Genomic DNA, 26,239 nt, shown 5'->3' with positions numbered 1-26,239 from the left:
CACACCACGTTCAAGTGAGATTGTTTGTGGCTGCACTTTGAATGCTGCTATATTTCTTTCAGGTAGGAAAGTTTGCAGGGAGATATTTTTATCGGCCCTTTTATTTGACCGCTTGGAGAAAATGGTCAATGGGCTATTTGTAAGATCCGTGCTCTCTTTGTACAACAAACACTCTGTTTAATCTGTAAGTGTCATCTGTAAGAAATATAAGACTGTTAATCCGCTCTTCTTCAGAGAATCAGAGGTGTGATGAGGAAGGAGGCTTAATGACTTCTTATTTTATTGTTCTCTTCGCTTTATTCACTGGTACTTTTGGGATCAGAGCTCGTCTCTGGTAGCCCAGAGACTCAGTGGTGGTTAAAGGATAACCGCTTTCATGGGCCTAGTTACCAGTAAGCTGTTAAGCTAACGAGTCGCAGGAAGGCCTGATTGAGGCTGCTGGTGGAGGTGGTCCTAAACAGTGAGTGCTGACTGTGGTCCTGAACACTGATGAGTGCTGGTCTGTGGGTGGGATGTGAGTGCTGTCTGTGGTCCTGAACACATTGAGCGCTGACCGTGGTCCTGAACACACTGAGTTTTGGTCTGCATATGGGATATGTGTTCTGTCTGTGGTCCTGAACACACTGAGCACTGACTGTGGTCCTGAATACTTTGAGCGCTGACCGTGGTCCTGAACACCCTAAGTGCTGGTCTCTATGTTGAATACGAGTTCTGTCTGTGGTCCTGAACACAGTGAGCACTGACTGTGATCCTGAACACCCTGACTGCTGGTCTGGATGTTGGGTGTGTGTTCTGTCTGTGGTCCTGAACACAGTGAGCACTGACTGTGATCCTGAACACCCTGACTGTTGGTCTGGATGTTGGGTGTGTGTTCTGTCTGTGGTCCTGAACACAGTGAGCACTGACTGTGATCCTGAACACCTTGACTGCTGGTCTGCATGTCTGACCTGTGTGCTGGAGGTGGTGGTCCTGATGTTACTCACATCTATCTTCTATATTTCTTGTGCTCCTTTGTTTCTCTTTCACACCCCTCAGTACCGAGGTCACCGCTGCCCCCACCCCTGCCCAATCAACAATTTTCACCATTGCCACCCCCCCCCCCTTGGTTGTGAATTTAGGCCATGACTTACTCTCCAGTGAATAATACGGGTACTGAGGGTAAACCAGATGAGAACCACTGATTTAGAGTCAGCAAAAACCTCTTTTGCGATTAAACCATGGTAGAACGAATGTGATGGGGTCCGGGGGGGTGCTGCTGAGATCCTCCTTCAGAACCCCCCCATTCCATCTGCCCCCTTTTAAATAGCTCTGATATAAAAAGGGCAGGCAGTAAGGAATTAGCCTCCACGGGCTCTGATATTACTTCCTGCTCCCCCCTCCCCACACGCCAGCTCTGGAGGAGACGCTCTCTCGCGCTCGTTCTCCTGTGACCACCCCTTGCTCGTTAATGGGAATGTTTCATCCCGGAGGCAGGAGCCGTTGTTAAAGAAGTGCTGATGAGGGCTGTTTCTGTGCCCCCCCCCCCCCCAGCGTAGGGAGGGGTCGAGGGCGTATCGTGCTTTTAGCCTGAGGTCAAATGCTGTGTGTGTCAGACTCCGTAAGTGGTAATTGTCTTTAGGTATGTCTGTTTCCTCATTACATTCTAATTGCACCATACTTAGTTGCCACAGGAAGCAGCACAGAGTCACAGACTTGCATCTCTGACATCATAATTCAGCCATAACACTTTTGCCTGTGACATCCTTCCACTTTCATCTGTAATGTCCTTCCTTTTTCGCCTGTAACATTGTTCCTGTTTCGCTTGTAGCGCTTTTCCACTTGCGGGCGTAATAGTCTTTCTGTTACGGATGCGGAGCATGGTGCAGGCGTGGAAAGGAAGGTGATGATCCACTTGCGGTTCGGAAACAAACAGGTTTATTAAAGAAATTGGACACACAGGGTAACACTACAAACCAAACGAACTATGAGGGGTCAGGAAACAAACAGGGAGTAATACTGAATTAACCGAAACCATAAAACAAAGCACAACTAAGGAACTAAGCAAAAAACACAGGGAACAGAGCACACAGTAACATTCACAATGGCAGACTGAAGAGCAGGATACGCACAAGGCATCAGGGCAAACCAAGGGCAGGTGAAACTTGTAATCAACTTAATTAAGGGGTACATGATTAACTAGAAACAGGTGGTGTGGATTATAATAAACTAATTATAGAATGCCATGAAACACTGAAAGCTAACAGTAGCAATAACTAAGAACCAAAGAACTCAACATACTTCCTGTTTTGTCTGTAACATCCTGTTTTGACTGTAACATCCTTCCTGTTTTGCTTGTAACATCCTTCCTGTTTTGCCAGTAACATCCTTCCTGTTTTGCCAGTAACATCCTTCCTGTTTTGCCTGTAACATCTTTCCTGTTTTGCCTGTAACAACCTTACTATTTTGCCTGTAATATCCTTCCTGTTTTGCCTGTAACACCCTTACTATTTTGCCTGTAACATCCTTCCTGTTTTGACTGAAACATCCTTCCTGTTTCGCCTGTAACATCCTTCCTGTTTTGCCTGTAACACCCTTCCTGTTTTGCCTGTAACACCCTTCCTGTTTTACCTGTAACATCCTTCCTGTTTTGACTGTAACATCCTTCCTGTTTTGCCTGTAACACCCTTCCTCTTTTGCTTTAATGTGCCTTTCCCTTTTTGCCTGTAACACCCTACCTCACATGATAATAAAGGCTATGATCCTCACAGCCAACACTACCAACCAGACTTAATGACTATTTAGAATGGCCTGGTTAATGTGACGGATTTTATGGTGTCATCAAATCATGTTTTGGTCAGACTCAGTAATTAGACCCATTCGAATGTTCCTCTTTGTTTTGGGACGACGGAGTTTTTCCCACAAGCCTGCTGAGTGGATCATTACATTTGCAGAATCTTCTCTTGGGGCTACAGCCATGGATACTGTGAACAAAGCCAGCATTGTGTACGCTATGGGAAGTTAATTACGGCAGTTGGGCAACGTTTACTCAGCGGTACTTACAGGGCGTGCAGGAAATTATGCCACCTGGTTGTCATGGTAGCTGTTTAAGCACTCAGAGTTGATGCTGTGGGATATATTTCTTCAGCTGGTCTGCCCTCATTGGGGCAACAATACTGTCTTACTGAAAATTTCCCCCCAAAATAAAGTTTTTTCTAACTTTACAAATAGCTGAAGTTACGCAAATATGTGGTCAGTTTTGGAATTTCTGCTGTTTTTGACGATACAGTTGATAATTATGAAATCTGGATTGTCGCAACTTTGGTGCAGTTTTCGCTCTGGCTCCATTTGATGACCTGGGGGGAGATTTTGTATTTTATTGGGCTTTGAGCGATTGTAGAGCTTTTTATAGATTCTGAACAGGAACGCAGTTCGAGACTTTGGCTGGCTGAGATTCAGCTTTCATCCTCCTTTTATAGTCCTATAAATGTATAAGTTCAGCATTCAGGGGGTTTTAATAACATTACAGTCCTGGAAACAGTGTGCTGTGCACAGGGCTGAATGAATGAAGGAATACTAACAAGACCAGTACGGGCCCTGGATACATGGGAAAGATTTCAGAGTGACTGAATTGCAACCGACTGGCTTAATGACATATATTGAGGGGCGAATAGTAGGAGACCATACATAAATGGTTACGCCCCACGTGTGGAATTCAAAATGGTGCAGAAATGAGTAGAAAGTGTAAATCTGTAAATCTGCTGCTAATAGGATTCTAAAGCCAGTGTCACATGACTAAAAACAAGAGTGTGCCGCTCCCTGAGAGCATTTCTGCTCTGAGGGGACTCTCTGCCTCCGTTTGGCGAACTCAGTCAGAAGCGCAAATGCCGTGAAGATACCGCCGGCTGTTACCATGGCAACATATCCGGCATGGTACCCTGAGCCCGAGGACCCGAACACTGAGGCTGTTGTCCAATGAGGAGCCAGAGGGAAGTGTGGGTGGGTGGTTGTCATCCCATGGCGTCTGTGTTCGTCCGCGGGGTTTGTTATTTTGACGGTAAACGATGTCGGCCATGTTCAGGTGACACTGAGAAAGAGCGACTCTGCCTCCTCATCTTCATCTTTCTCACAGAGATGTTCGTGGTCATTTTGTCACTCTTAACACAGCTGGGGAGGAGGGTGGGGGCGGGGGATTTTGCCAGCTTACTGCTGTGGCCCCGAGGTAAGAGAGCTGGCTCTCTAATCGTGTGATTGGTCTACCCACACCATAACAGCATTTTTCCCATCAGCCTCAGCTCCTGATAGCACTTCTACAGTGCATGGTTGCTATAGTAACTGAATACTGCCTCTCGGTCGTGTTGGTCCTGGAGTTGTATGAGGTACATGGAGGGAGGGATGTAGGCTGTGCTCCAAGAGCTCAGCTGTCTGGCTCATGTGTCAGCTCCCGCGAGCAGCCCCATACTGATATCGATCCCTTTCCATTGGCCTATGCAGAATTCGCCAGACCCAGCCTGTGGTCATCCCAGCCCGGCCCAGTGTGAAGCCCTCCCCAGCTTGGGGCCATGCTCCCGCTTCTCAGCCCACGTGACTCCAAGTGATCAATAAACAATCATAGGCCCTGGGGATTTGTTAAAATGAGCCCGCGGGATCATTATGGGCTAAAGTCACAAAGGGAGGAGTATGACAAGATGGAGAAGACAAACTGTGCAGGCACCTGCACCCAGAGTGCTCAAGGGCTGATTACAGAACAGCGACCACTACTGTCAGAGCTCATCTTTCTACCTCATAGGTTCTCCTACGTTCCTCAGCTCCTTCTCCAGCATGAAAAAAATTTAGAGAGGAAAACCTTTTCTGATCGCACCTGATTCCTGCTCCCAAGCCATGGGTCAGGTAAAGCTATGAATTCAGCACGTGACAGGAGGTCAGGGCATCAGAAGATGAGGTGACCGTCTGGGTCGCTTGCCAGATAGCCTTTGGAAGGACTATCCAGGAGGATGGGAACTGCATACTCGCCATTTTCACAGAGTGATGAGGCTTCTCCTGGGTCCCACATAAGCCATGGACCTACCAGTGGAAACCGGCTGACAGTGGCTGTGTTCTGGTATCGTGGCTGGGTGGAGCATCGTCTCCGCTCCCGATGGCTTATCTTGGAGAGTTGGCTGGTGTCAGGTTTGCCTGGTAGTGATTTTTCTGCTAACCCCCGTCCCCCCCGCCATACACAATGCCGGAAAACAACATGGGTATCGTACATCCAGCGGCCATGTGTGGAATCGCCGCTGGAGGCTCCCCATCATTGTGTTGCCTTGGGCTAATGGGAGTCATTTGACCAACTGTTTTAACATGGGGCTGATGTAGCCTTACTGCACTCCCCCTGTGGCTGTTAGTGCCACTGTGAGACCCCGGTGACTGGAGCAGGGGGCAACTGAATCAGACATATGTCAGGAGTCATTGACGCACTGCTCGTGGTTGATGTGTTGGATTCTGCATCCAACTAGAAGCTTTCAGCTTACCTTTTGCTACGTTAGGGTGGGACTATAATGGACTTGCAGCCCTCTGATATCATTAGCACTCCAGAGCAAATGTTACGTAAGTATAGCCTATGTTTCAGGTTCTTCTGCATCTCTACATGTTCAGCTATTGGTCCGTTCCCGTACTGAAGGGGCCGCCCAGGAACTGCACGTTCGTACATTGATGATCATGGGTACCTGCTCTTCTAGGCCCATCCCCCTCTTTTAAGGAGTCCACCAGAGTGGCCCTCAGCTTCTAGGCTGGTCAAGCTGCTCCACACCCATGACCAGGGTAATTAATTCCCTCGCTGTGGATCTGACAGGCGCATCATGTCAGATGCCAGATTGGCTCTTTTTTATCGAGGTGGATTAACCCACACATCACGCGGGAGCTTCTGTTTGACTGTCCATCAACAACAAACAAACATAACCGTTGCTGTGGGCCATCTGCTCTCTTATTGGCCCAAAAAAGAGATGCACTAACATTTTGCAGCTTGTCATATCCATTTTTCTCAAGCTGTTTTAGGAAACATCCTTGCTCTTGTTCAAAGTCGATCCCCTTTAGAAGCTGGAGACACCATTGCTTGTTCACGCACAGCCACTCCTGTCCTTTGTCATGCCTCGCTCGTCTGATCCTCCCGCGTGCCACGCCCCCCTTGCTGCCTCGTGTGGAATACTCGTGTTACCGGCCGTGTCTAGTCTTGTTCAATGTAGTCTGATGTATTTAAATACGTCCCTGTTCGTCTTCCCCCAGTCCTGTCATTGACATTGCTACCTGTTTTGCCCCGTGTGCTCGACTGTTTCTCCAGGAAAAACCTTGTTTCCCCAATAAATCCCTTATTTCCCCAATAAATTCCTCGCATCTCCATCTCCCTAGACTCCCGCTACTCTGTCTCTGCTCTGTGCCCAATCGCCACATAATATCCTCGGAGCACTGTTTCCCAATCCGGTCCTCAGGGACCCACAGATAGTCCATGTTTTGCTTCCTCTCAGCTCCCTATGGGAAGCAAAAAAGACAGGGATCCAGCAGGGATCTTGGAGGGAACAAAAACATGGACCGAGTGTGGGTCCCCTAGGACCAGATTGGGAAACACTGCCTTAGAGGAAGGCTCGCACCGGTCCGTTGGAATTTCCCCTTATGCTGACACTTGGCCTCAGTCTTAGATTACAGTACCAGAATGTCAACCACCTGCTTCATCTTGTAACTCTGGCCTTGTTCCTCTATACGTCTTCCCTATTTAAAAACCTTCTCCTCCCGAGTTGTTAGTGGGGATGGTTATTATTGTTGTTGGCCAATGGACAGATCCGTATTCTGCATTTTGATGTGCGATTAGAAGAGTTTATGAAGCGTTTAATCTCAGTCTGTCGCTGGACCTTTTTTTCATGAACCTTCGGATGGGTTGGCCGGAGTTTTGTCCAAGTAGGATCTCTGGCAGACTGTCACAGTCCACCCCAATGGAAGCTCATAAATAGGGTGGTGGGCCCTGATACAGCTGGACCAGTACCGCTCATCATCATGTTCTTGTGGGGGGGCGTGGCTTGTACGTGTAGGTCACGCCCCATCTTTGTAGAAGCGTTACTAGGTCGAAAGAGTGTGGATCGTAACATCATCCTTGGGTGAGCAGCGGGGAGGTGGTCTGGCTTGGTTACATCTGGAATTTCCAACCCATCTTTAGTCAGTATTTTTTGGGTGGGGAAGGAGGCGGGTTACATGCCCTCATTTGGGACTCAATCAGCCTGTGCGCCCCCTAGTGGCTGCTCCACAGCATTGATTCTCCTTTAGCCTCAGACTTCCTCTCTTAGCCCAGACCATAAATCCAGGTTGTTCTCCTTCCTGAATGTTTTGTAAACAGTAACCAGCCGTTTGCGTAATGCCAGTGTTTAAGGATGCTTGGATTGCAGGTGTCATTAGAATGGGTCGATGTCTGCGCTGGCTGACGCTGCTAAGACCCCCGCCGATCGGCAGTTTGCGCTCTCCGCTCATGCTCTATAACACCACAGGCCCTAGCTTTTTTTCCCAGCATGCCCTTGGCTCTCGCCTGCCATTTATTGACCCTGTGTAAACCCCCCACTACGACATTTAGGTTTACGGTTCCTGCTTGAAAGTTGTCTGCCACCGACCTGGATGCTGTCCCCTGTCAACGTTGCGTAGAGGGACGGCTGATTCAGCTTTTTCTCTCAGTCTAATCCTTTTTACACATCTGGAGATAAACACTGTAAATTAAAAAGATAATTGGCCCATCATAGAGTAATGGAATTAGGGAAAACGTGTTGAAAAAATTGGGATTAAACACCCAGGGGAGGTCATCTGTTAATGTTATTTTGGTGTCTTCAATGTAGTTTTAATCTCATTTGAGATTGTTTCATTTCAACCTGGGGCTTTATCAGAGACACTGACGCATGCTGGGAAACGGCTTTGAAGAGTTAATGTGGGGAAGGACGCGTGATGAGCGCAGGCTGCACGGAGTACGCTACGGGAAAGCGCTTTAGCGGCGCTCTGAAATATTCCTTCTGACAGCCCCCGCAAATCTGTGAAGCTGAGTGCAGGAGACGTATCGTCAGGCCCTAATTAGCTTCCCCTGATTCCATCCTGGTACAAAGAAGGTGGATAATGTGGGATAGATCCAGCTGGAGGAGTCGCGGATCCACCTTAAATGTGGTTTCGTTAGTCAGTCCTCTTGATGCGGATCGGCTCTGAAAGGCCGCAGATCCCCCCAGGAGAAAGGCGGCTTTGGACCCCCGGTCTGTGCCTTTCGTAGCCCCCCCAGGCGCGGTGGGGTGTCAGGCCGCCCTCTGCCCAGGCCTGTCTGGCAGTGATAAGAGGAGTAGGAGGTGTGTTTGCCCTCCGTCGCCCCCCCGTGCAGCCTGACTGTTTGATCGTGGCCAGGGGCCCTGGAGGTGGGGAATCTGCTGGAGGATATCTTCTCTGGGGATACTAGGGAAGGTCAGCAGAGCTGTGCCCCCCTCTGACGGTGTGTAAATGCCATTGTGGCGGGGGGTGGAAGTTCTTAAGTTGGTCTCGAAGGCAGATATCCTGTGCGGCCTGTCAGTGGGCTTGTCGTCTCTGCAAGTGAATAAACAGATTTGGGGAGAATAAAGAGACCCCAGAAAGCGACTGTGAGGTTCTGGGTCCCGCGAGGTCAGTCCTGACTGGTCCCGCATGCTTCTCCTGTTGGACGCAGCCGGTACTGTCCACATGGTCGGTTCCACCTGAGGATGATCAGGGAATCTGCTGGCGTCCCCGGAGAGGTCAAAGCGATTAGCGCTATTTCTGTCCGTGGCTGATAATGAGCGTCCGGTGATCGGCAGGCTGTGCCACCACGGTGGCCTCCACGGGCCGCTTGTATGTCGCGGTGGGGCGTGTCCCGTGCTCAGAGAGAGCGGCCACACACTGTGGCTGGCCGACAGAAATACACACGAGTCTGAAACGAGACCCGGCAGTAACCGGGACTCTTTCACTAGTGAGATATAATATATATAAACAATATTCTGTGTCTCAGAAAAGCTTTTCGGTGAGGAATCTCAGCTGGGGGTCGACTGCTCCAGGCGCGTTGCTCCAAGCTGAGGTTGAAATGCACAACATCCGCACCTTCAGTCCCTGCCCTTGCTGTCCTTGGGCCAGTCTAAATCCCGCCCCCCCCGACCCTGAACAATCACAGGGGCCAGGTTCACATGGTCCAGTGTGCGCAGTGAGTCCTGCATTCCTGTAGGGGGACGTCTCCCCTTGCCCCCCCCCTCATGGAAACCGGCTGAGCCCCCAACCTCCCTTCCCCAGGTGAGCGGACAGTAGATATAGACTCTTGCATAGCTATTTCCAGGTGCGACGATGCTTTTTTTGGGAGTGTAATATTAGTGTCGGGATGGGCCACTTGAATAATTGAAGCACCCCACAGGACTGTGCGCCCGTCTGCTCTCATAAAGGCCACGGGGCCGGTGCGGCTGGGGCTCCATCAGGCGTGACGGGGGGGCATGAATAATGGAGGTCTCCCTGCTGACGGCCTGCGACTGCCTCCGATTTCCTCCCTCTAAAACCCAACGGAGATTTATTGATCTGCTTCCGCCGGCTGTGTGTGGCCCTGAATTTAGATTGGATGTGGTGCTTGGGGTGGGGGGCAAGCATGGTCCAAAAAGCAGTCGATCTAGTAGCAGGGGGTGGCTTAAGGATCCATCCGGGGTACGGTGCCATCTCCGTTTGGTCACTTTTGCCCCCCGCCCTAATCTCTGCCGCCTGTGTGTAAGGTTTGGTCGCACCAGGCGACCTTGTTGGAGGTTAGTGTGCTGGTGGAAGGCTGGGAAACTGGGCCTTTGGTGTGTGACAGTTGCATTCCGTGACCAGCTGGTCCGACGTGCTCAGAAACGCATCACTGGCAGTGGGTAGGGGATGCTGGCTGTAAACGCCGTGACTAGGGAAGGTGCTTCTCGCTTCACCCCACTTGTGCGTTTAACTCTGCCCCCCCCCCCCCCCCCGGCAGAATGAACATGGACACACACCTCTCTGATCACGCCAACACATGGCACCACACGGTAAACATATGATACATTATCAGTCCGATTACTGTGCTGCATTACAATCTGCCTACTTGAGACACGTTTTATGGGTGGGGGGGGGGGGCAGGTGGGGTGTTATGGGTGGAATGCGGGGGCAGGGGTATAGCATAGGGTAAATACTCACCCACGCGCTCACATAGGCCAGCGCGCGGGACGCTGAACCCGTCAGTATGGTAATTAACTTGTCCAAACATGTTGTGCTACTTGTGTCCTCGCCCGCACTGCATGGGGGGGCACCCAGTGGGATAAAACGGATAATTTGCAACAAATGTAAACAAAAAGTGGGCCTGATTTTTTGCAGGAACCGTGAAAGATGGACGGCCATCTCCTAGGTACTCTCCTGTGCCTCTCCGCATCGCGAGGCTCCTCACGTACGCACGCGCCGCTCTTGGCAGCTGGACCGTCACGCCTGGCCTGCCCCTTCACAGGTGGAAATTTCTCGTTCCAAAAAAATGATTCTGCTCTGTATTGGATAGAAGATTCTGGAAGTTTGGTGTCGGTGGTCCCGACATGTTGTTGCAGTTGCAGATAATGACGGAACTGCTATTTACCTGTCATTGGATGAGATGCAGAGAGTCCTGTCCCCTCAGTATGGAGTTCTACTGCCAAGCAGGACTGGATGCAGACATAGACGAACTAGGTAGCTACCTAGGGTCCGATCAGCCCAGAGGGACCAGACAAAGTCATAAAAATTATGCATTCATATATATAATTTCTAAATAAAAAAATATAAAAAAGGAATAATTATACCAAATGAATTAGCTGAAATCACGATGCCTCACACAAATCATACACATCAAATGTAAACGTTTATGTGCAGGCAGAAACACGACCAGCTCTAGCTACAGCGTAACAGGCAGTTGCTTAGGGCCCCGAAATTACCTGAAATGGTCGTCAGTTTTCTTGGCACGGGGGCTTCCCAAGAAAAGCTTTGCCTAGGGCCCCTGAAAAGGTAGGTCCAGTCCAGGTGCCAAGTACCTGCTTGTAGGGGGTTAAAGTGTAATATTCTCTGCTAACCTTTAGCTAAGACAAGACTCTGCAGAGGGTCCAGGAAGCCAGCCTCCCATTAGGCAGGAAACAGGAGGTCGAAAATGAGGTTTCCTGCCCTCCTGGGTTGGTCTTGCAAACTGGATATGACAAGGGCAGCTGTTCACATAGGATATAGGACAGAGTCGCTGCTCTGAATCATGGGAAAATAAGCCTGAAAATTAGATCAGTGATGAGAATGAGTGTACGCATGCCTGCCTGGTGACGTCCTCTTTAATGTCTCTCCGCAGTGCTTTTCCTCCTCAGCTGCACGACTGATATTAAATAAGTGAATCCGTACGTCTCTCCCCCGGCAGCATCCGCAGGCCGCGCCAGGCTGGAGAAGCCACTCGTTGGGCCTCCTCCGCCATGCGTGACTGTCGCTTGATTTCACGCTCCGCCTGTTTGACGGCCGTGCCGAGAAACAGAGTTTCCCCGATTCACTTGCCTCTGCGTCCCATTTCCCGAGGTGTCCGTCCTCACATGGGTGAGGCTGTGGGCAGCTTTAAAACATCGTGAGCAGGTCCTTTTGACTGTTGGCTCAGCACAGTAATAGGATGCGATCACTGGTTGATACAAAATTTGATAAATTACTGCTTAATCATTATTATAAAGGTTTTGAGTGAATATTATAATATCATCAGCTAAACTATATTTCTGCCTGTTTATGTTCTGCTAAATAGGATCTTAGCTGTTTGAACATGGATGATCAGAGAAAGATCTATTTTCTATAGAAAAACAATTGATCTGTTAGGCTGTATGGCTCTAGGTTCATGTCACAGTCAGAATGCTGCTTCAGGCTTAATCTTCAAGGTGCTTCACACCTTCGTTGTTGTCACGACAACCAGGACCGAGCGATCGGGATCCGGGTATGCAAGCCGCTAAGCGCTGGATTTGGATAAACCAAACAGAGGCACTGAAAGGGACAGGCAAGAGGCAAGATCGAAAGACAGGCAGGGAGGTCGTAAGCCGGGGGGTCAGTCCTACAAGGAAGCTCAAGACAGGAACACACAAGGGTGCGGGAACAGGACGAGCAGGAGCAGGCTGGGAGGACGGGTCAGGTACCGGGAAGGGTCTGGAACGGGAGAGAGAGAGGGGTAAGGAGAAGACACTAGGTAAACAGGCAGGGTTGGGTATCAGGGAGAGACAATCGACAAGAAAGTGCTTGGTATGGCTTCTATACATCAGCGCAATACTTCGCAACGTGTAAGTGACGTCTGACTGGTTTTAACTCTAGGCTCATTCTGTGCAATGAGCCGCAGCCGGTGGTGTCCGCCTGCGTGGGCGTGACAGTACCCCCCCCCTGACGGCCGCCTCCTGGAGGCCGAGGGCGCTTGCGGGGACGACCCCGAGGGCGCGGAGCAGGACGGGAGGGGTTGGCCAGGTGAAAAGCCGCCTTGAGCACTGGGTCGACCACCACGCTGGCCGGCACCCAGCTGCAGTCCTCCGCGGGTTCCCCCTCCCAGTGCACCAAATATTGGAGCTGACCGCCCCGTCGGCGGGAGTCTAGGAGGACACGGGCTCGGGGGGCTGGATCATCCTCCGGCATGTCCTCCGGGGAATCCTCCTGCGGAGGGACTTCGGGTCGCAGGGGACAGAGCTTTACTGGTTTGAGGAGAGATGCGTGAAAGGTAGGGCAGATACGGTAAACCTTGGGGAGCTGCAAGCGGTAGGCCACCTGACCCACTCGCCGCAGGATGCGGAAAGGGCCAAGGAACCGGGCGGTCAGTTTTTTACATCCAGGTAGCCGTAGGTTTCGTGTAGACAACCATACCAGCTGACCCACCCGATACGTGGGTCCCGCCCGGCGCCGTCGATCCGCCTGAAGTTTCTCCTTTTGCACGTGGGACGTCAGTGCTCGTTGGACCTGCTGCCACGCCCGTCGGCCGTCCTGGAACCACTTCTCCACGCTAGGCACAGGCCCCTCCGGGGAGTCCCAAGGAAAGAGCTTGGGCTGGTAGCCTAACACACATTGGAATGGGGAAATCTGCGTGACGGGACTCACCCGGGAGTTGAGGGCGTACTCCACCCATACCAGATGGGTGGTCCACTTGGAGGGCTCGGCTCGGCAGGCGAGACGTAGAGCCTTCGCCACCTCCTGGTTCGTCCGTTCGGCGAGACCGTTAGACTGGGGATGATATGCAGAGGACAGACTGAGAGAAATGTCTAGCTTACGGCACATCTCCTTGAAGACCCGGGAGTTGAACTGGGGTCCCCGGTCACTGATGATGTCCTCAGGAATTCCATAGTATCGGAATAGCTGCTGGATTAGAATGTCGGCGACCTCGGAAGCAGATGGCAACTTAGGGAGAGCGACGAGTCGACACATCTTTGAGAATCGATCTACAATCGTAAATATAATGGTTCTTCCTGCAGAGCGTGGAAGATCTGTAATGAAATCCATGGCCAAGTGGGACCATGGACGGGCGGGGACAGGTAAGGGGTGCAGCAGGCCGGCGGGCGCCTGAGGTGGAGTCTTCATTCGGGCGCACTCGGGGCAGGACTCCACGTATCCAGTCACCTGTTTCCGCCAGTCGGGCCACCAGAATTTTCGAGACACGAGATGTAGTGTGGCGGCGATACCTGGATGTCCTGTTCCCCGTTGTGCATGGATCCAATTGAGCAGGGCCTCCCGATGCTTCCGTGCAACGAACTGGAGTCCCCGCGGGCAACCTGGAGGGGGGGCCCTCACCTCGTTCTCTCGTCGGATGTCCTCCTCCAGGTCCCAGGAAATAGTAGAGGTGAAGCAGGCAGGGCTGAGAATGGGCTCTGTCCGTTCAGCACTGACGGGGGGGTCGAACTGCCGAGATAGTGCATCTGCTTTCAGGTTCCGGTTTCCCGGGAGGTAACGGACCTGGAAATCGAATCTGGAGAACCACTGGGCCCAGCGCACTTGCCGAGCTGAGAGGCGTTTGGCTGACTGGAGGTATTCTAGGTTGCGGTGATCCGTGAACACCACGAACGGGTGACGGGCCCCCTCCAACCAGTGTCTCCATTCTTCTAGCGCCAGACGGATGGCGAGCAGCTCCCTTTCACCTATGGGGTAATTATGTTCAGCAGGAGTTAGCTTCTTCGAGTAATACGCACACGGGTGCCGTCGTCCGGTTTGGGGATTTCTCTGGAGAAGCACCGCGCCTACTCCAGACTCAGAGGCATCTACCTCTACCTCGAAGGGAAGGTCGGGCTGTGGCTGAGCGAGGACGGGGGCGGAGCAGAAGGCTCTCTTGAGCTTTCTGAAGGCGGCATCGGCCTCTGTGGTCCAGATCCATCGTGTGGCTGTACTACGAGTCAGGGAGGTGAGAGGTGCCGCCACCTGGCTAAAGTTACGGATAAACCTCCTGTAGAAGTTAGCGAATCCAAGGAAGCGTTGCAGCTCCTTCAGGTTGCGAGGTGGTAGCCAGTTGCGAATCGCTGCCACCTTCTTCTCCTCCATGGCGACGGTTCCTTGTCCAATGAGATAACCTAGGAATTGTATTTGGGTTTGATGGAACTCACACTTCTCGAGCTTCGCGTAGAGGTGATGTTCCCTTAGCTTCTGTAGGACCTGCCGGACGTGTTGGTGGTGTAGTTGTTCGTCCGGTGAGTAAATCAGTATATCATCGATATACACCACCACACAGCGATGAATGAGGTCCTTGAACACCTCATTCATAAAGGCCTGAAAGATAGAGGGATTGTTAGCTAAACCGTACGGCATCACGAGATACTCGTACTGCCCCCTACTGGTGATGAACGAGGTTTTCCATTCATCCCCCTCCCGGATTCGGATAAGGTTGTAAGCACTGCGTAGGTCGAGTTTGGAGAAGACCCGCGCCTCTCGCAGCTGCTCTAGGGAGGAGGGAATCAGTGGAAGGGGCTCTCTCCGTTTCACCGTGATGGCATTCAGGGCCCGGTAGTCGATGCAGGGACGTAGTCCTCCATCCTTCTTCTTAACAAAGAAGAAACCCGCGGAGTAGGGAGACGTGGAGGGCCGGATGATTCCCTGCTTCAGGCTCTCCTGGATATAGGTGTCCAATGAGTCCTGCTCCTGGAGTGAGACTGGGTACAATCTACCCTTAGGAGGCTTAGCCTCCTCCACGGTCTCGATGGCGCAGTCACACTCACGATGGGGCGGTAGGGCGAATGCTCTTGCCTTGCTAAAGACGTCCTGGTACTCCTGGTAAGCCTCCGGGAGCTGACTGAGGTCTTCGGGTTTGGGGCTCTCGACGTTGGAGGTCCTACAAGGAACAGACATACAGGCAGACTGGCATGCAGTGGACCACTCAGCTAGCTCGCCTGTCCTCCAATCGAGTTTGGGATTATGAAGGAGTAGCCAGGGGTACCCCAAAATTATGGGGTCCTTAGCTTTGGGTAGGACATACATAGTTGTCTCCTCCCTATGGAGGACTCCGATGCGCAGAGTAAAGGGGCGAGTGCAGTAAGTGATGGTCCCCTCCTTCATCTGTTCTCCAGTCACTCCGAACACTGCGAGAGGTTTCGCAAGCCTCTGCAAGGGCAGCCCTAATTGGCGTGTGAGAGAGAGACTGATAAAGTTCCCGGCCGCACCGCTATCAACCAACGCCTGAATTGAGGGTCCTCGTTCTTCGGTCCCAATGCTCACCGGAACGGTAAGTTGTCGGCGGGTGAGGGATACAGCAGGCGGATCGCCTCCTGGAAGCGTCTCCTTTGTTAGGCGAGGGCGCCCGGGGTAGGTTCGGAGTGGGTGTTCTGCCTCTCCATAGCAGAGGCATGTACCCGCCTGGATACGCTGCTCTGCCGCAGGGATCGGCGTTCGTCCTAGCTGCTTAGGTTCGGGTGTTTCCGAAGCTGACATCAGCGAGACGCGACGAGCCTCGCTTCGGAGCCGGCGGTGATGGCGATCCCTCACCGTGTTGTCCAGCCGCACAGCTAAGTGGACGAAGTTATCGAAGGTTACTGCTTCCCCTCGCGAAGCGAGCTCATCCTGGAGTTCCTGGTTAAGACCGCGGCGGAAGATCGTAAGGAGGGCATCGTCCGTCCACTGGAGCCCCGCAGCGATGGTGCGAAACTCTAGGGAGAAATCCGCTGCGGAGCGATTCCCCTGCCGACACTCCAGGAGACGATCTCCGGTCAGGCGCCCGGCAGCCGGATGGTCGAATACCTCAACCAGAGCGCGGTGGAAGTCCTGGGTTGACTCAATGAGCGGGCTGTGAGTTGTCCACAATGCCGTCGCCCACTCTCGTGCGCGGCCGGTGAGGAGCGAGACGACGAACCGCACCTCTGCCGCCTGGGTGGTGAACATCTCGGGGTGTTCCTCAACATAAATGCCGCATTGCATTAGGAAGCCGCGGCATTGGTCGGGATCCCCGTCATAACGTTCAGGAACCGGGATCGGAGCGGACGTCTTTGGACGAAGTGGGGATGCTGGACGTGGGGTTCGGGCTGCCTGCGCTGCTAGGAATTGTTCTACAGCTGACAGGCGAGCCTCAAAACGAGCGCGGCTTGCTGGATCCATATGCCAATGGCGAAGTATTCTGTCACGACAACCAGGACCGAGCGATCGGGATCCGGGTATGCAAGCCGCTAAGCGCTGGATTTGGATAAACCAAACAGAGGCACTGAAAGGGACAGGCAAGAGGCAAGATCGAAAGACAGGCAGGGAGGTCGTAAGCCGGGGGGTCAGTCCTACAAGGAAGCTCAAGACAGGAACACACAAGGGTGCGGGAACAGGACGAGCAGGAGCAGGCTGGGAGGACGGGTCAGGTACCGGGAAGGGTCTGGAACGGGAGAGAGAGAGGGGTAAGGAGAAGACACTAGGTAAACAGGCAGGGTTGGGTATCAGGGAGAGACAATCGACAAGAAAGTGCTTGGTATGGCTTCTATACATCAGCGCAATACTTCGCAACGTGTAAGTGACGTCTGACTGGTTTTAACTCTAGGCTCATTCTGTGCAATGAGCCGCAGCCGGTGGTGTCCGCCTGCGTGGGCGTGACAGTTGTCCTCTTACAGGAAGATTCATACGAAATAATAATAAATGGTTTACAGCAGCTCATTGGGCCCCTGTTTCCCACGCAATTGCTCTTGCATGAACTGTTGTTGGCATATTTCATATGGTTGTCATGGGTTCAAAACACAAAGACAAAGACTGATTAGTGTCCATCCACCTTCCGTTTGGGCTTGGAGGGAGGGCAGGGGCCCCTTCCTTAATGCACTCCTAGTCCTGCGCTGAACATTTTGGGAAATGGCCGGCAGGGGGTATCCCTGTTTCACTGGCTGGCAGGGCACATGTGAAACAATCACAGAAAAGTTCTCCCCTAATTGTCGCTGCCCCCCCCCTCCCATCCGCAGAACTGGCAGATGAGACCCACACAGTCTCAGAGGTGATTGGAATGGTTCCCTGGTGGGGCCCGCCATACCGTCCCCCGTCGGGGTTTATTTGGAAAACAACATCCCAAAACAGAGGCGCCTTCCACCCGGAGTCACTTCACATGAATAAAAAATGAAGTTTCAATTCACCTTTGCTGTTCCCTGCTCCTTTCTGCATACTGATGCTATTTTTTTTTTTTTTGGCAGGATAGGAGATGAAAACTGTGTCTGCAGCGGGTGTCCACCTACGTTACGGATAAGAGTAAAATGTTAATCTGGGAGGCGAGGGGAGCATTATCCGCACCTCAATCCAGCGAGCGAGCAAGTGGGGGGGGGGGGGTGCTCTGTTTTTCTGTGCGTGAAAATGGAAAATGTCGAAAGATCCGCCGACATCTTAGGTGAGGAGCTGCGTGAACCTGAGCAGCAGGAAAAGTGGAACACGATTGCTTTGTAGAATTACAACAGCAGGGTGGGGGCAGGGGGTGGCAGGGGGTGGCAGGGCTGCAACCCGGCGTTCTCCATACCGTCTAATGAACCACAAACCTCTTTAGAGGCGACACCCAATGTTTTGAATCCCGCATGGGTACCAGCAGGTGGGTGTTAGCCCAGAAACGGTGCCTGGCCCTGTGGGCGCGCTCTGCCACAGGCAGGGGGCGCCTCATCGCTGAGCTTAATCAGCCACAGCCAATTACACGGGGCATGTAAACTGCTGCCTGCTAGTCTATCGCCTCACCCCACGTGCTGCCGCGTTCCGCAAGCCCCCATCTGCTGCTAGATCTGTCGCCGGGGCCGGAGGTGGTACCCAAAACCCAGCTGAGGACTGTGTTTGCGCCATACAGATGGCACCATGCACGCTGGGCCCCGACTCGTCCTCTGTGCTGGAAGACGATGAACGGGGGGGGCAGCACCTGTGAACTGGGGGGCGTCACCAAGAGAGGGAGCAGCTAATTAACACACTGCAATGAATCACACCCCCTGCCTATGGACGCGAGTGAGTCAGCCCTCTGACCTCATCAGTGCCCCCTGCAGTCAGTCCCTTGCCATTGCTGGCCGCTTAGCGGACTGACAGTGGCCCTGCCTCATCGGTATGCAGAGGGTCCTCTCTGCTACATGTTTGGCTCCTTCTGCCTGGCAAACGAGCGGAGAGCTCCGCGGATCTGCTATCGTAACGTGTTTAGCTTGATAAGTGCAGCCGCACCTTCTGTCTGTAAGAGTTCTTCCTGATATCGTGTAATTATCAGCATGGTGCTGGGCGTTCGGTCCCAGTTGGAAACGGACAGGTGTAATCTGTATGCGGATATGCCACATAAAACAAACAAAAAACTGAAATTACAGCCTTCTGGAAGAGGATGAGGGCGCATGGAAACATCCCCGTATTTCTTCATTCTAAAGACACTAAATCCGTCTCGCTGTGTCACGCGCCCCTGAATTTACAGGGACGACTGTATTTCTGCTCCTACGATGCAAATCACAGGCTCTTGACTTCCTCTAGGAATCTGTTTTTATCGCTGGTTTCGAGTGAACAAGGCTAATTTCTTTGTCCCGCTGTTTAGGATAAAGTGGTGCCTGAAATGGGCCGCCCCGCCCAGACCGGAGGGGGCGAGCTTTGCGCGCAGACGAAGGCTACGTGTCACTGAATCAAAGAGGAAAGTCGCGTGGTTTACAGTTCGAGGCCTGGCCCCAGAGTAGCCATTCCAGCAGAAACCTCTGCAGTGGCTCTGTCACACTCCTGCGATCCCAGAAAGTCTCCGCCTACCTTTGAATGTTGGTCCCCCCCCCCTCCCTGCTGCTCTCTGCAGAAAGAGGGGCTCTGGAGTCTCACGCCAGAAGTGGCCTCTTTTCCTATGAAGAAGAGCCCTCAGAAAGGTCAGGGAGGCCCCTGCATCACTGGCCTCTATCCACCCCACTGGCTCAGATAGATCTGCCTGTGTCTCATATCCTGGGGTCCTCACTAGGGGGCGCCCTCTTGCCGTGCCCATGTAAAGGTATGGCCTGTTGTCGTCCTCCCCCCAAAGCTGCTCTGCGACCTTGCTCCTGGGACATGACATTAATCCCAACCCTTACATGTCCTTGCCTCAGGTAGGAATCTCTCTGAAATTATGTTCAGACACACAAAGGGCAGCCAATCTCACTGGGGGCAGCAGGCTTTAAGGCCTCAGACACACTGTCAGACTTGGGCAAACCCATTGAGTTGGGCTGACGTGCAAAATCCTAGATGTGCAGCACGAAGTACAGTCCTGGTTGGCTTAGCGGTGCTTGGCTGTGATGCCATTCGTTAAGACTCCCACCATTCAATTAGCGACGCCAACCTGACCCGTAGGTGGAGCGGGAGTGCGGTCTGAGTGGATTGCCGAGCGCCGGCTGATCAGTCATGCGATGGAGTGCGGCGTTGTGGTTTGGGCTGATTAAAAATACATGATTAAATTACGAGCTTCATAAGCGCCCCCGTTTTGGCCGGTCTGTGAAAACAGCTGATTTAATTTCAGAGAAAATAATTGAAAATTGTTTGAAATTGAAAAGCCGTGTGCTCTTTCCCAGTTTGGGTATTTGTTTGATGCTGCAGTTTAAGCATCTTGTGAAAACAACGAGTGTAAATTCAAGGATTAAATCTGGCCCTGAAAGGTCACATGGTCCCTTTTTTTCTCGCCTCCTCTCCAAACTGAGCCTTACAGCATGAGCCTTTGAGACGTTCGCGTTTAATTCATAATGCATCAGCACTGGCTTCACATCAGCAGGCGGGTCTGCCACTGTGCTTGAGAAGCTCTCTCTAAGTTCAGTCCTCCATGGCCTGTACCCTGGTTATGTTTCGGTTTGCAGGGTTTTCTCCACCATCCTGTAACTTTGGGAAGGGCATTGTATTGTCACTAGCTGCACGCCATCCACCATTTTTCAGTCGTTCTACCTGCGGTTCCTCTGACAGGTTCTTTGAGGAACAGCACACATGGCTGTCCGACCTCGATGTCCGAAAGCTCCTCCTCGTCTTCTTGTCAAACCGCAAAGTCAGCAGAGGCATGGAGGTCTGCTGGAGGCTTCTATCATTGAGGTTATAATTATAATATGGACATTAGCTGCAGCATAGCAGAGATGCAGATACACCCATTAAAAATTGCCTCACGCTCACTTTGTTGTGGCAGTGACCAGCAGGAGGCACTGTCGCTCTTTACTGAAAGCCGTGCTGCGGGTGTGTCGAGGTGATGCTTGTTTTCACAGCCCTCTGTGGGTCCTTGATGCTGTCTGCATCAAGTCTGAAACAGACAAGCTGACGTCGCATTTGATGGACCATGTGGACCAATGAGATCACTTCCAAGTTCCAGAGAGTGCCCTGGGATTAAAACCATAAAAGACAAAGGGCTGTTTTATTGTCTTCATGCTCTTTTGATCAAATAGATTTTAAATTGTCAGGGATTGCAGGTAAGAGAATTTTCGAGGCTTAGAGCAGCCTCTGTGTTCCCCCCTCCCCCCCCCGGCTCCTGGCGTTCAGAAGCTTTCTCTTCTTCCTCTGCCTACTTGTGCTAATTATAGCATTAAAGGATCATGGGAAATGTCGAATTTGTCTTGAATGTACTGACCCCGAGGCAGCCCAGAGCAGGACAATGCTATTGGGCTCTCTGCGATGGTCAGATGCTCTGTGTTGGTGTTTGGTTGAATTTTTCGCCTGTCGGGACCCGGCTGATCACCCGCTGTTTGGCTGAGGGACACGAGCGGCATGCTTCCGGCTACACTGAGGCTGGCAAACTCTAATATATCAGTGTGAGCACCCTGGTTCACCCTGGTGAGGTGGGGGGGGGGGGGGGCAACATGCTGAGCTGACCTACCGCTGTGTGCATTCCACTTTCAGCCATCATCCCTGATTTTTCCTGATGTCCCCTCGTGTCACAATGTCACTCTTGACCTGGTTGGCTCCAGGTGTGAGTGAGCTTCCTCCAGGGAAGGTTGTAAGAGTGTCCTATCTCTGACTATGACTGAGAGGCTTCCTCCCTTCTGCTTACCACAGCCTGGTCCCTAGCTGTGAGCCATTGCTTGCTAAAATCGCACATCCACTTCAGCCTGTAATGTCTTTTTTCCATGATTCTGCCATAATCTGACCTTTGACGTCAGCAGATTTGCTCGAACTCTTGAGCGTTTGGTTATGCCTGGGTTGTGTCATGTCTGATATGTCACATGGGTCAATTGTGCTCCATTTGTTTTTTGCTGTCCCTCACTCTTACAGAAGAAGCGTGAGAGCAGAACAACCTAGTAGCAACGCAGGAGGTATTTAAATCCAAAGCAACGCAGTTTGCGCTTTGGAAATATTGACACCTGCATGTCCTGGCCACCACTTGGACAGCTTGTGTGCCGTTTCTGAGCTGCAGAATGTGTTTCAAAAATGAAGAATTCACATGATCATGCAATGACATCCCTGGCCACCAGGAGGCAAGGTCTTGGTTGGCCTCAGTTCTCCGTGATTAACTTCCAGCTGGAGGTGAGACCGTGAATCGCATGATTGTCACATCGCAGGCGTGGAGCGATTGGTGACTGCGAGGTGACATGGTGAACTTCCAAAGAGAAACAGGTTGTCGTTATACCTCCGACTTTCGCTTTTATTGGGGTTTGTGTACTTATTTAGTTTGTTCCTTCAAATGTGTGCAGAAGAACATGAACCTCTAACTTGTTTACTGGAGCAGAGCTTAAGGTACCACAAATGACCTTAGGAAGCCTCACGGCTGGTAGTCCGGCCTGTAGACTTGTGAGCTAGTGCTTTACGATGCGGTTTTATGATTTCAGAACAAAGGCAAGAGACTCCGTTTGGCCTCTGTGGCCAGGCCATACTTCTGATGACCATGAAAGCTACAAAGCTACTCAATGATAAATAATTTGAAAAGCAGATGCATGAGTAGGACTTTGGAAGATTCCCCTGAGTGTAGCCAAGCTTCATTTTCCAGAATATGCAGAGAGCTGTGTTTACTGGAATTGATCAGACATGGGCTATTTTAGGTTGGAGGGAAATGGCGAGTGATGTCACTGTGAGGCCAGGGACGACCTAGACAGAGCTGGAATTAATTGGCTGAGATGAGAATTAAACCAGAATCTAGTATCCACAAAATGCAAAGTCTGCCTGCTTGTATGGTAGGTTGTCAAGTTCCACCTCTGTGTAATCCTGTTCTCCAGCGAACTCTCCCTTCCGGTCGGCATGTTAACGACAATAACTCCTTAACGTGTAGATGATTCAGTGCAAAAACAGTGGAGGCAAGCCGATGTCAATCTGCAGTGTCAATGTGCCACGAAAAGTCACCTACCAGCAGGTTGAGCAGTGACCCAAAGCGCTAACCTCATCTGCACTGGGCCTGTTTGAAAGTTCGGAGGTCATACGTGTACTTCATTCATTAATGTTACAAACAGGGTCACATGAAATGGTTTTGCATGTTTTCATAGCCTCGGTAACGATCTACCGGATCATAGCCTCGGATGGATTGAGAGCTCCGGGTCTGATGGTCAGATTCGAACTACCAGACAACCAAAGCGTATTTAAGCCTTTGGTGATGGTGACCTGCTCCTGATGTGCAACTCGGGACACGTTAGAAGTGCAAAGGGGCTTTGCAAGGATGCAAGTGGAAAGAAAGCGTGTCAGTCAGCTCTTAGTGCTGAACTCAGGGGACCTGGTGCATCTCTGCAGATACGATGCTTCTCACGTTTTCGCAGAAGGTGTCTGGGGCGAGGACCAGGAGAGCGTCTCCCGTCATGGAGGATTTGACGTGGTTCAAAGACACCACGGTACGCTCCTGTACCGAGCTAAGCCGTTTACGGCTGACGGGGCGACGCCCTCTATCACAGCTCGCAGCACACCTGTGCTAACGGGCATCAAAATAGGATTTTAACACCGTAACGCCCCGGTTTTGTTCCAGCAGCTCGGATCCCGCCGTGTCTTAGGGATACATCATGCAAATGGATGGAGGATCGTCCTCCATTGTGCATCAATACGAACGAGGAGCTGAGGGCCGCGTGCCAATGTGGCGGCGACCTTGGCGGGATGTGTAGTGGGGGGGGGGGGTCTCTCATCACACGCCTGCAGGTCCGTGGAACACGTGCTGCTCCGTGGCTTATTTTTCTCACTGCATCTCCTGTGCGGCGATGTGTTACCGTCGTCGGTATCATTTTATTTTTAGCTTTTCTTCAGACTCCCTGAGGTGAGCGAGTTAAAAGCAGGAGAAGTGAGGCGGAAGGTCACGCGCTGGCGTGACCGATCCACGTCCCCGGTGTGACAGCGTGTGCGTGCAGGGTGTAGGGGGGACGCGAGATGGACTGGCCATAGCCGCGCCATGCGTCTTCCCTGAAAGCGTGGCATCTGGTCCGTCATCATTTGCGGAGGCGCTAATTAAAGATCGTGCCTGAAAGTCTGTTCCGTGCACAAACTTTGCGGAGCAACAAAGGTGGTGGTGGTGGCGGGGGGAGGGGGTGGTGGAGGGATGGATTGGAGTGTGAACGTGTCGGTAATTCATCCGTTGGGACGTGATCCCCGGAAGATGAACGGAAGGCCAGGGACATGTTAAACGTTGAGGGTAATATCCTTTCGATAACGACTCATTAAACGGCACCATACATTATCTGGGGAGTGCACCTGCTCTCTTTTTAATGCGCTCATCGCAGCGCTAATTCTGTTGTCAGATAAGAGGAATGCCCCTCGGAGAAACAACTCGCTGAGTTTTTTTCCGTGTTTTGTAATGCGGTCGCAGTTTACCTTTTACGATGTATGACCAGCCCTGCATTCCCCTGACCTCTGGCTATGGGTAAACTGGGAAAAGACACGCATCCAGGTAGAATCTGTGCGTACTGTAAATTACATAAGGGCGGTGTGTGACTTAGTGGGTTAGAGTATTTGGCCTGTGATTGGTTCATATCCCAGGGTCAGAGGAGTGATGTCACCGTAGGGCTTCTCTGCAAGACTCTTAAACCTCGATTGCTCCAGGGACTGTCTGACCTTGCTTTCTCAAGAAAAGGTACTTTACTCTGGATAAAAGTTCCTGCTAAATAAATAACTTAGATGTGAAAAGCACCATTCTGAAAGAGGTTTGCAGCGTTCTTCAGTTCTCACCTGGCTTTACCTCATGGATCTGCAGGAACAGTTCAGTAAACAAAGGAAATATGTGTGATGCAGAGAGCACTTACCTACGTCAATGTAGCATACAGAGATGATTACTGTCAGAAGCGGCCATTGGTAGCTGAGCTGTGTATCAGGACTCATGCAGTTTTTTTCCAGCATGCCGTGTATAAAGAAATCGGTCAATTAAGGGAGATTAAAAGCCAGAGAAATTCCAGAGCGAGGTGTGCCAGGTAGTATCACCAATCTCAATCAATGCTGAAATTTTTAACATTGATATCATGGCAGACCAATTGGCCACGCTGTTCATGTAGAGAGAGAGAGAGAGAGAGAGGTGGCCACTGTCAGCATGGAAATCAACAGCTGGCGAGAAACACACCAGCAATATCAGGCCGTTAAGAAGTCAAACACATTAAAACATCTCAAATATTTATCCAGCCCTGCCCCTCACCTCTGTCAGCATGTGTGTGTTTTTTTTGAAAATAGATGGATTTAAGTGGTCAAGGACATCTCTCCAGAGAAGGTTATCTTCAGTAAGTGGAATGAGGCCACGGGGGGGCAGACAACTTCATTTCAAGGTCCTCCTCTGAGGAGAAGTTCTCTGCAAGGTGGGGTGGAGTGCAGACAGTCACTGGGTCCGAGCAGAACTGGTACATCTGGCAGGAATTGGCCCAGTCAGGTGGCGATGAGCAGCCCATGGAGGCGTTCCTGGAATCTGTCAGAACCTGTGTGAGGTTTCTAGGCAGCCAAGGCTCCTCCTGGTAAGCTCCGCTTGTCCTCCGTGTCGAGGCTTCAAAGGGACATTCATTAAGGAACGAATATCGTCTGCTTCTGTACAGAAATAGATAACCAGCTTCTATGAGGAGTCAAGACCTCTTATCAAACGCCTTAATTACGTTCCGTAAGTGATTTAATTCTGAGACCTCCCGAAAGGCGGTAATCCTCTTTATGAGCAGGGTTAACCTGTTAACAGTGTGTCAGCCTTAAGTACGACCCATCCAGCAAGCAAACCCCATCATGTTTGGTTCCGACCGGTTAGCAGGCAAATGTGTTATTTTTGTCAGACAACAGTAATTTACGAGCGTCACGGTTCTGCAGAAGTGGAGAATCTGTCGGATCCCATTTATGGAGATTTGGAAACTTCCAGGAAAGTGCCCAGTTTATGGTGACTGATTACGGCGAATGTATTTAAAATTAACTTTCATTTAGCATATTATGGGGTCCGAGGTGTGTGTATGTGGGGTGGCGTTTCCACTGCATAATCAGAGCCTTTGTTCCTAAGGAGAGGGATGCTGATTACGCATGAAATGTGTCAAGGAAGACATGCCGTATTTTAGTGGAGTCTTTCCTGTATTTTCCTTCCCTCTTGCAACCGTGGGACCGTACTGAGGCAAATACTTCGATCAGAATATTTCTATAATACAGAAATGCTCCTTGGGGGTAACAAGAAAACATTTGTAGTGGTGATGTGTATTAGCAATATGAAGGCATGTTTGGACAGCACTATTAAAATGTTTTCTGCGTGAGGCATTGTCAGACTGCATAATTCCCTTTTCTTCCAGCTGGTGGCGCTGTGTGCCTCTTCTCTGAGACTGTTGGAGATGTGAGCAGCGAGGCTGCTGTTTCCAGGATCAGTGTGCTGCTCCCTTCACCTTTAACCGGTAGAGAAGTTTGCAGCTACAAGCGATTTAGTGTGATTTGTTAATTTTAACCTCACACAGTACCTGCCGCAGCCCGTGACTGTTCATCGCTCTGCTCTGGGTTTTCTGTGGATTTGCTGACA

Source organism: Brienomyrus brachyistius, chromosome 14 (genome assembly GCF_023856365.1).
Source record: "Brienomyrus brachyistius isolate T26 chromosome 14, BBRACH_0.4, whole genome shotgun sequence".
Taxonomy (NCBI): domain Eukaryota; kingdom Metazoa; phylum Chordata; class Actinopteri; order Osteoglossiformes; family Mormyridae; genus Brienomyrus; species Brienomyrus brachyistius.
This window is presented reverse-complemented; position numbering follows the sequence as displayed.